Here is a 9,697-nt window from a genome sequence, read left to right on the forward strand (position 1 = left end):
CAAGTGTTGATAAGGATATTGAAAAATTAGAACCCTCATACATTACTAGTTGGAATAGAAACTGGTGCAGCAAACTCTTGGAAAATAGTTTGATAGATCCTCATAAGGGAAAGCATAAATTTATCAAAACACCCATCAATTCCACTCCTGGGTATATACTCAAGAGAAATGAAAGCATACATTTACACAATTACTTTTACATGAATACTCATAGCAACAATACTCATAACAGCTAGAGTGGAAACAACCCAAATGTATATCAAATGATGAATGAATAAGCAAAATGTGGTATCTCTATAGAATACATTCCATAGAATGTAATATTATCTACTACATATATAAAAGGCTAAGTGACTGACCATATGTAAGTCCGACCAACCAGCCAGTACATATGATGCACACTGGCAATTTAAAAATAAACATTGAGGAGAAACCAAGATGGCAGCATAGGTAAACACTGGAGATTGCTGCCTCGCACAACCACTTCAAAAAGACAAAATAGACATCATCCAGAACCACAGGAAGGCTGGCTGAGTGGAAATTCTACAACTAGAAGGAAAGAGAAAAGCATACCAAGACTCAGAGGAGGTGCGGTGCAGAAGTAAAATACAGAGGTACAGAGGTGCATGCGGAGAGGGTTGGCGGCTGAGGACATGGTTGTCTTTTTCAATCAGGAGGGAGTCTCAAGCTCTGAGCTCCAATTCCAGGTGAGTCTCTGGGGACACAGACTCATACAGGAGAAACTGGGCTGTCTGGCATCAGTCGGAACTGGAGGGCAGCTTTCTCTCGGGGGTGCTTGCAGCGATTACCGGGACACTGAGAAGCAGGGCCTTTGAGGGCAGGACTGAGAGCAGCCATACTGCTCACTCCGCCCTGTTGATCCTCTGGGATCCCGCTCCACCCAAGACACGAGTCTTTTGCATATCAAAGGCCTGGCCCTTTGCAATCTGATAATTACCTAACAAACTGTAGCTGGCCCAAGGCCCCAGGGCAACTTGCATTGCTTCACAGCTGGCTCCTTCTGGATAGCCTCATGCAGAGGCCAGATTAGCACCCCTTAGAGATCCAGGAGCCAGTTTGCCGGGTGGTCGGAGTGGGACCATCCAGATTGCAGCTCCTCAGATTCATAAAGGACACACTCAGGGGGCAGTGAGCACCAAAGCCCCATTGAAGCAAGTCTTGCCCCGGAGGGGTGTCTCCAGCACAGAGGTTCTCCCACTGCAGACACAGCTGATTCTCACAACCAACTGGCCTGGAGGTCAATCCCTCCCAGTGATACCTACAACAATCAAGGCTTAACTACAACAAGACTGTGCACAAAGCCCACAAAGGGGTGCACCAAGAATGTCCACCTCAGGTAATTACGGAGGCTGAGCCACTGGGCCCTCTAGGACACCTAGCGCAGAAAGCCACTCTATCGACACAGCGAAGCATAAAAAAATGCGGAGACAAAGAAACAGGACACAAATGACAGAAATGGAGGAAAGCAAACTACTGGATACAGAGTTAAAAACCACGCTTTTAAGGTTTTTCAAGAATTTTCTAGAAACTGCCGACAACCTTAATGAGACCCTCAAGAAATCTAATGAGAGCCTTGATGTTGTGATAAAGGACCAACTAGAAATTAAGCATACACTTACTGAAATAAAGAATATTATACAGACACCCAACAGCAGACTAGAGGATCGCAAGAATCAAGTCAAAGATTTGAAATACGAAGAAGCAAAAAACACCCAACCAGAAAAGCAAAATGAAAAAAGAATCCAAAAATATGAAGATAGTGTAAGGAGCCTCTGGGACAGCTTCAAGCATACCAACATTCGAATTATAGGGGTGCCAGAAGAAGAGAGAGAGCAAGACATTGAGAACCTATTTGAAGAAATAATGACAGAAAACTTCCCCTACCTGGTGAAAGAAATAGACTTACAGGTCCAAGAAGCGCAGAGAACCCCAAACAAAAGGAATCCAAAGAGGACCACACCAAGACACATCATAATTAAAATGCCAAGAGCAAAAGACAAAGAGAGAATCTTAAAAGCAACAAGAGAAAGAAAGTCAGTTACCTACAAGGAAGTACCCATACGACTGTCAGCTGACTTCTCAACAGAAACTTTGCAGGCCAGAAGGGAGCGGCAAGAAATATTCAAAGTGATGAATGCCAAGAACCTACAGCCAAGATTACTTTATCCAGCAAAGCTATCATTCAGAATTGAAGGTCAGATAAAGAGCTTCACAGATAAGAAAAAGCTAAAGGAGTTCATCACCACCAAACCAGTATCATATGAAATGCTGAAAGGTATCCTTTAAGAAGAGGAAGAAGAAAATAGTAAAGATATAAACTATGAACAACAAATACACATCTTCAATAAGTAAATCTAAAAATCAAGTGAATAAATAATCTGATGAACAGAATGAACTGGTGATTATAATAGAATCAGGGGCATGGAAAGGGAGTGGACTGACTATTCTCAGGGGGGAAAGGGGTGTGGTGGATGCAGGAAGAGACTGAACAAAAATCGTGCACCTATGGATGAGGACAGTGGGGGGTGGGGGTGAGGGTGGAGGGTAGGGTGGGAAACAGGTCGAGGGGAGGTATGGGGGGGAAAAAAGGAACAACTGTAATAATCTGAACAATAAAGATTTCATTTTAAAAAATAAATAAAAATAAACATTGACTCTTGTATGCGCAATACATATAAAGCTCTCGGTGGTGCCAATCACACGCGTGTTTCGATATGTCATTGTGGATCGTGAATTTGATTGTTTTTGTTAACATTCTGAATGTGACGTTCTTTCGATGTACAGGAATCCGTGCACCGGGCCACTAGTTCAGTCATAAAAAGGAATGAAGTGCTGATATGTGATACAATATGGATGAACCTTAAAAACATTACATGCTTAGTGAAAGAAGCCAGGAACAAAAAAGCATGTTGTATGATTCTATTTATATGAAATGTCCAGAATAGGCAAATCCATAGATAGAAAGTAATTTAGTGATTACCAAAGACTAGGGGAGTGGGGGCGAAGGTGTGATTGCTAATGGGCACAGGGTTTCTTTTTGGAAAGGTGAAAATGTTCTGGAATTATCAGACTGACAGCTGTCAGAAGGGAGGGAGGTTGTGAATCTGGATGAAAAAGGTAAAGAGCTTAAGAAAAACATATCCTCACAGACAGACAACGGTATGGTGATTTGACTTGGGGTGGTGAACACACAATACAGTATACAGATGATGTATTATAGAACTGTCCTCCTAATACCTATATAATTTTATTTACCAATGTAATCCCAATAAATTCAATTTTTTAAAAAAGAAAATGTTCTGAAATTAGATACTTGTGATGATTACATAACCTTACAAATATACACTGAACTGTATACTTTTTAAGGGTTAGTTTTTTAAATATTTTTTTTATTGATTTGGGAGAGGGAGAAAGAAGATAGAAACATCAATGATGAGAGAGAATCATTGATCGGCTGCCTCCTGCACACTCACTACTGGGTATCGAGCCAGTAACCCGGGCATGTGCCCTGAAAGGGAATCAATGCTCAACCACTGAGCCATATGGGCTGGGTTAAAAGGGTGAGTTTTATGGTATTATAAATTACACCTCAAAGAAAAAGAGACAGAAAGCATACATGGTAACACTTTCCATTAGCCACCACAGCAATGTTTTCACATATTGTGTAGGCATTACTTTACATTCCAGATGAGAGAAGAGGGGAAAAGGCAACTATTGTCTTATTACTACAAAAACAGTTGTGACCCAGAGACCAGCACCCCCCTAAAAAGTCCCCATAGTTTGAATACCACTGGCCTAAACTAAGCACAAGATTGGAGCTTAAACACTTAATGACTAATCAATTTTTAACCCCTACAGAAGTAATGGCGAACCTATGACACACGTGTCAAAGGTAACACACGAACTCATTTTTTTGGTTGATTTTTCTTTGTTAAATGGCATTTAAATATATAAAATAAATATCAAAAATATAAGTCTTTGTTTTACTATGGTTGCAAATATCAAAAAATTTCTATATGTGACACGGCACCAGAGTTAAGTTAGGGTTTTTCAAAATGCTGACACGCTGAGCTCAAAAGGTTTGCCATCGCTGCCCTAAAGCTTCGAAATGGCGTCCAGTTCTAAGTCTGCTTTTATTAGTGATGATGATATTGCTAAATATGTCAATTCTTGCTGTGAAGATGACGATTTTGTGGAAGATATTGGAGAAGGGTGTCCCTCTATTTTAACATTTTATGTTTTGTTCAAACTTTTCTTTCTACTAGTACTTTATAACACAATCAGCAAACAATATATGTCAAAGATGAAAACAAATGTAGTAAAGGTTTCCTTAAGTTTTTTAATATGTAACTTCATTTACTTGCGATTCATAATTTTTTCCCTAAACTGCTGTAAAATCAGCAAAAATGCCTTGGCAATTTTAGCATAGTTCCTAGGATATTGGTTAGTACTCAAAGAGTTAATGATAATTATTTAAATTACAATGTATAGCTCAGACTGACAAAAATGCAATCAGGTTTCATTATGTACTATTTCATTCTACTTTAGATTCTTTTATAATCTTTTTTTTTTGTTACAGAAAAGGCTGAGGAACCTGTTCTTTTTTTAAAAATATATTTTATTGATTTTTTACAGAGAGGAAGGGAGAGGGATAGAGAGTTAGGAACCTTGATGCATCCCCCCACTTTAGATTCTTAAAAAATATTTTAAAATCTTTATTGTTAAAAATTTGAAAAATATTTTTTGACAATCCATATCATTATACTAAATTTAACACCCTCTGCATACTAAATTCTGACAACCTAAAATTGAGGTGCAACACAGTATAGTGATTAAGAGCTATGAATCTAGAATCAGAAACCTGGAATTCAAATTCAAACTAGCTGTGAGATCTTGTCCAAGGTCCTAAACCCTTCTACCCCTACTTTCCTCACCTGTAAATAAAGTTAACATAAAAAAGGTTTTGTGAGGACTGAGTTAATGCTTCTAAGATCTTCAGAAAGAAACTAGAGGCCCAGTGCATGAAATTTATGTACTGGTGGGGGTGAGGGGCAGGGGATACCTGCGCCCTCTTGCAATCCGGGAGCCCTCAGGGGATAGCCAACTGACAGCTTAGGCCCGCTCCCCACCATGAGCCCAGCTTCTGGCTGAGCAGTGCTCCCCCTCTGGGAGCACACTGACCACCAGGGGGCAGCTCCTTATTGAGCATCTTCCCCTGGTGGTCAGTGTGTGTCACAGCGACCGGTCATTCCGCTGTTCAGTCAATTTGTATATTAGTTTTGTATTATATAGGATTAGCACAAAGCAACTATAAAGTAAATTACCTATTGGCATTGTAAATCAAATATCTATTTAAAATTACCAGACTATTGTGTGCTTACAAACATACCTACTTATTTCTGATAGTACAGGCTACTTTGTGTAAAGATTAGGACTTTGCTCATCTTTATTGATGACTGTTGCATTTGCATGAATGCTTCTCCTTCTTTCCAGCTCACACGCCCCAATGCCTTATCTAGGTTGCTTTCTAGGAACCCAGACCAAGGAGTGAAAAAACTTCCTGAGTAACTATAACAAGCTGATTTCTCCCAAAGGCATTATTATCTCAAAAGAACCTTCTAAAATAGTAAACATTCTCAGACAGTACGATTTGAATTCAGGATTCTCAAAAACAGTCTGGAACACAGTAACTATAGAGAAGAGAGGAGAGCGACATGGAAAAGATGGCATTACTATCCACTGAAAACAGGTAAAAGCTGTTGATAAGGAAGCCAAGGAGAAAGAAATACTAAACTAGGAGTCATAATGCATATCTCTGATCACAGCTCAACCATTATCTCACTTGATGATCCCAATCTAAAAAAAATCCAAATGCCTTAATTTAACATACACAATAACCTGCATAATCTGACTGCTACTTCCAACCATTTCTCTCAACTGCTCTATCCATAAATCCTCAACTCCTGACACAATGAATTTCTCACTTTTTCCTATATATACACCAAGCCCCATAACAACTTATCTTTGCATATATTATTCCTTATCTCCAGAATGATCTCCAGTCTATCCCCTTCTTCACCCAGCAAACTCCTATACATCCCTCAAATGCCAGCTTCTTCCCTCTGAACTCCCACTCTCTAGGGTAGTGATTTTCAACCAGTGCAGGTACACTAGTGTACTGCAAGAATTTTTAAAACATGCAATACCCGACTAGTTAGGGGCACTGACCTCTTTTCCATTAGATTAGCAAATTAAAAAATGATAATAGCCAACACAATAGTCATCCAGTGTGGATGAATCAAAATTACACTTTTTTTTTTTGGTCACAACAGCAAAAAATATATTTTTTGGTGTGCCGCAGAATTTTACTAATTAGTTTATGTGTGCTATGAGATTTTTTTTAAAGGTTGAAAATTGCTGATGTAGTGTGCTGTGATTTATCTGTATTATATGTAGATTGAGTTTTCTGAAAGGAGAGACTGTCTCCAATAATTCTGTATTTCTACAGCTTAGCAACATCTAGCATGAAGTATAAATGAAATGCAAGTTTGATGAAATTAATAATTAAAGGATGAAGGAATGAGCAACCTTAAACAGTTTCTTCTATAAAATTAAGAAAATACTTGCCCTAACCAGTTTGGCTCAGTGGATAGAGCGTCAGCCTGCGGACTCAAGGGTCCCAGGTTCGATTCCGGTCAAGAGCATGTACCTTGGTTGTGGGCACATCCCCAGTGGGTGTGTGCAGGAGGCGGCTGATCCATGTTTCTCTCTCATCGATGTTTCTAACTCTCTATCCCTCTCCCTTCCTCTCTGTAAAAAATCAATAAAATATATTTTTTTTAAAAAATTAAGAAAATACTTGATACATATTGAGAAGTAAAATGGCCTATATAATTTTAAAAGCACACAGAGCTGCTTTGAATCTAACGCTATGATCTTCAGCAAATTACTTAACCTCTAAGTCAGACATTCATCATCTACAAAACATGTTTCATAGGGTTGTTACAATGAGCAAGTGAAAATAACCAAAAACCTAAATTTCCAATAGTGCCTGGAATAAAACATGTACTCAAATACATGATAGTTCCCTTTTCTCTCCCCTATTAACTCACAGGATAATTATGGGCATTCAATCAGATAATCTGATATGAAAACAATCTGGAAACTGTAACACATCACACAAATTAAATCTCTCATTTAAGGGGGGGAAATCTAAATTGTTCATCTTTGCATTTATATACCTTTTCTTATTTTTGAATTCTAAGAAACACTTGGAAACATTATGCTGATTTTTGAACATTTCCCCAAATTATGCAATTATCTAGGATTCTAAAATTAAAACTTAGTTTAGTGTAAATAATCCTAATTTGTCTAAAATTAAGAACAATATCTACATATTCAGCTTTAATCTAGTGTCCTTTTCCCTTGTCTGTTTTAGGTCTTTCTAGAACTGTTCTTTTTTTTAGAACATAAATCTACAGTAATGACTCCAACTGAATTTTGTAACATTATTTTATAAATTCAAGCAGTTGTGGTTTACTTTAGAAAGTAATACATCTCACTGAATTGTTATAGCAAAGTGATCTGATTTTTTTTAAGGATAAACAAAATTTAATGTAAGTCTTGCTTAATCTTTCCCTGAAACTAGAAACGTTCTGTAGAAAACAAATTCAAACACCTATCTCTACCCACAGATCCTGATTTTACCTTCTATAAAGAACACAGTTAATGGTGCTTATTATGCATGTCAAGGTTAACTTTGGGGTCAAAAAAAGTTCTCTAATTACTATTATTAAAATAAATCTGCTGAGAATAAAAATTCTCTTTAAACAGCTTTTTATTAATCAGAGATATTTAAAATTACAATTACAAATTTTTGTTTTAAAAGGTCTAAAATTATAATGTAGACACTGTACTGTCCTAGCTAACTTATCTAAAAATAAATGTACTTCTAGGTGTGATTTAGAATTTACAAAATTGAACTAAATTTTAGTGCATGTTAATGACTTGTTAATTTATCTGTATTACTAACAACTTAACCTAGTTCAATGAAAAGACTACTGTATTATTTCAAAGAAGCTTTATTTTTTTTTCATTTTCCACACTAGTCAAATGAAAAATTGCTAACAGCAGGAAAACTTATCTAAATGAGCTCTTTTTAAAAAATAGCTTTCTTTTAAATACATTTTAAAGCATAAATGACTTAAAATTCTTATCTTCCCCAAAGTATATGGGTTTTTGTTTGTTTGTTTGTTTATTGGCTTGAGAGAAAGAGAAATATTGATTTGTTATTCCACTTATTTATGCTTTCATTGGTTGCTTCCTGCATGTGTCCTGACTTGGGATAGAATCCTGAAACTTAGCACATGGGGATGATGCTCTAACCAACTCCACTACCTGGCCAGGGCTCCAAAGTATACGGTTTTTAAAAAGCCCTCGTTAAATTTTGTTTACAAAAGCATTACAGCACACTAAACACTAGTGCATTCATTATCTTAAGCGCGGCTTTCTAAATGAATCAATAGTTCATCATTTTACAAGTTGTGACTAATCAGTACTAGGATGCAGTGTAGTGCAGCAATTTCTAAGGAGATATACACGAGTTCTGAGGCCAAAGAAAACTTTGGCACACAACTGACTCACATACAAAATATGCCGACTGATACTAACCCCCCCCCCCCCCCGAAAAGTCAACTTTTAAAGAAACTACCTCACAATTCGCCACCTTGGTAGGGCATTCTCTCTAAGTTATAATATCCGATTGGGGTTATCCAACTTTATTAGCTAATAGTTCTCATCACTTTAAAATCAGAAACAGGATAGGTTCTGTTTCAAGAAGTGTTACCCATCTACTACAAGACTTGGGGGGCGGGGGTCAGTCTTTGGAAACAAAAGGTAATGTGATCCACTCCAGCTAATTAATTACTGGATGCCAACAATACACAATTCTAATAGCACTTCAGTTCACTAAGAAGTTTACCAAATGAGTGTGGAACGTCAAAATATATCAAAAATGAAGAAACGTGTTATACCGAAACTAAGATCTCGTGCAAGGTACAAAATTCATCTGATTAAAAAAAAAAAAATCTTCTGCAAAGAAAACGTTTATGTCAACGTTGTTAACATAACAGTAGTTCATCCCATTCCGGTACGACCTGGAATCCCGACAATGTGCTGCTTTCCGATCTAAATGTCTCCTCCTTTTGCAATCCCTATACCAAGAGGACCTGAACGCTCTCGTGGAGGCGCGCAGCACCCTCGGCGAGGGCTGTGTGTTTACAAATACGAATCTCGCCGTTTCCCACGTCAAAAGCGTCCACGACCACCATTCCACGGGGGCCGGGGGCGCGGGAGAGAGAAGGCGGGCGGGCGGGCGAGGAACGAAATACAGACCCTGCTGCCGTCCAGGGCGAGCCCAGGGAAATATGTAGATGTTGTGCGCGTGTATTTTTTATGTATGGGCGTCTATCGGCACAGCCGAGAGGAAAGGGAGTCGCACCGGACTCGGGAAAATGCTCACGCCGATCCCGTTACCCACCAGCCGCCTCCCGGGTCTAGGGGTTTGGGCCCGGGGCTCCCGGTGGAGTCTGGCCCCCGAGCGCCCCAATGTCCTCCTCGGGCCGCCCAGGCCGCCCAGGCCGCCGCCCCACCTCCCTCCTCTCTGCCTCCCCCCGGG

This window comes from Myotis davidii, unplaced genomic scaffold (genome assembly GCF_000327345.1).
Source record: "Myotis davidii unplaced genomic scaffold, ASM32734v1 scaffold79, whole genome shotgun sequence".
Taxonomy (NCBI): Eukaryota; Metazoa; Chordata; class Mammalia; order Chiroptera; family Vespertilionidae; genus Myotis; species Myotis davidii.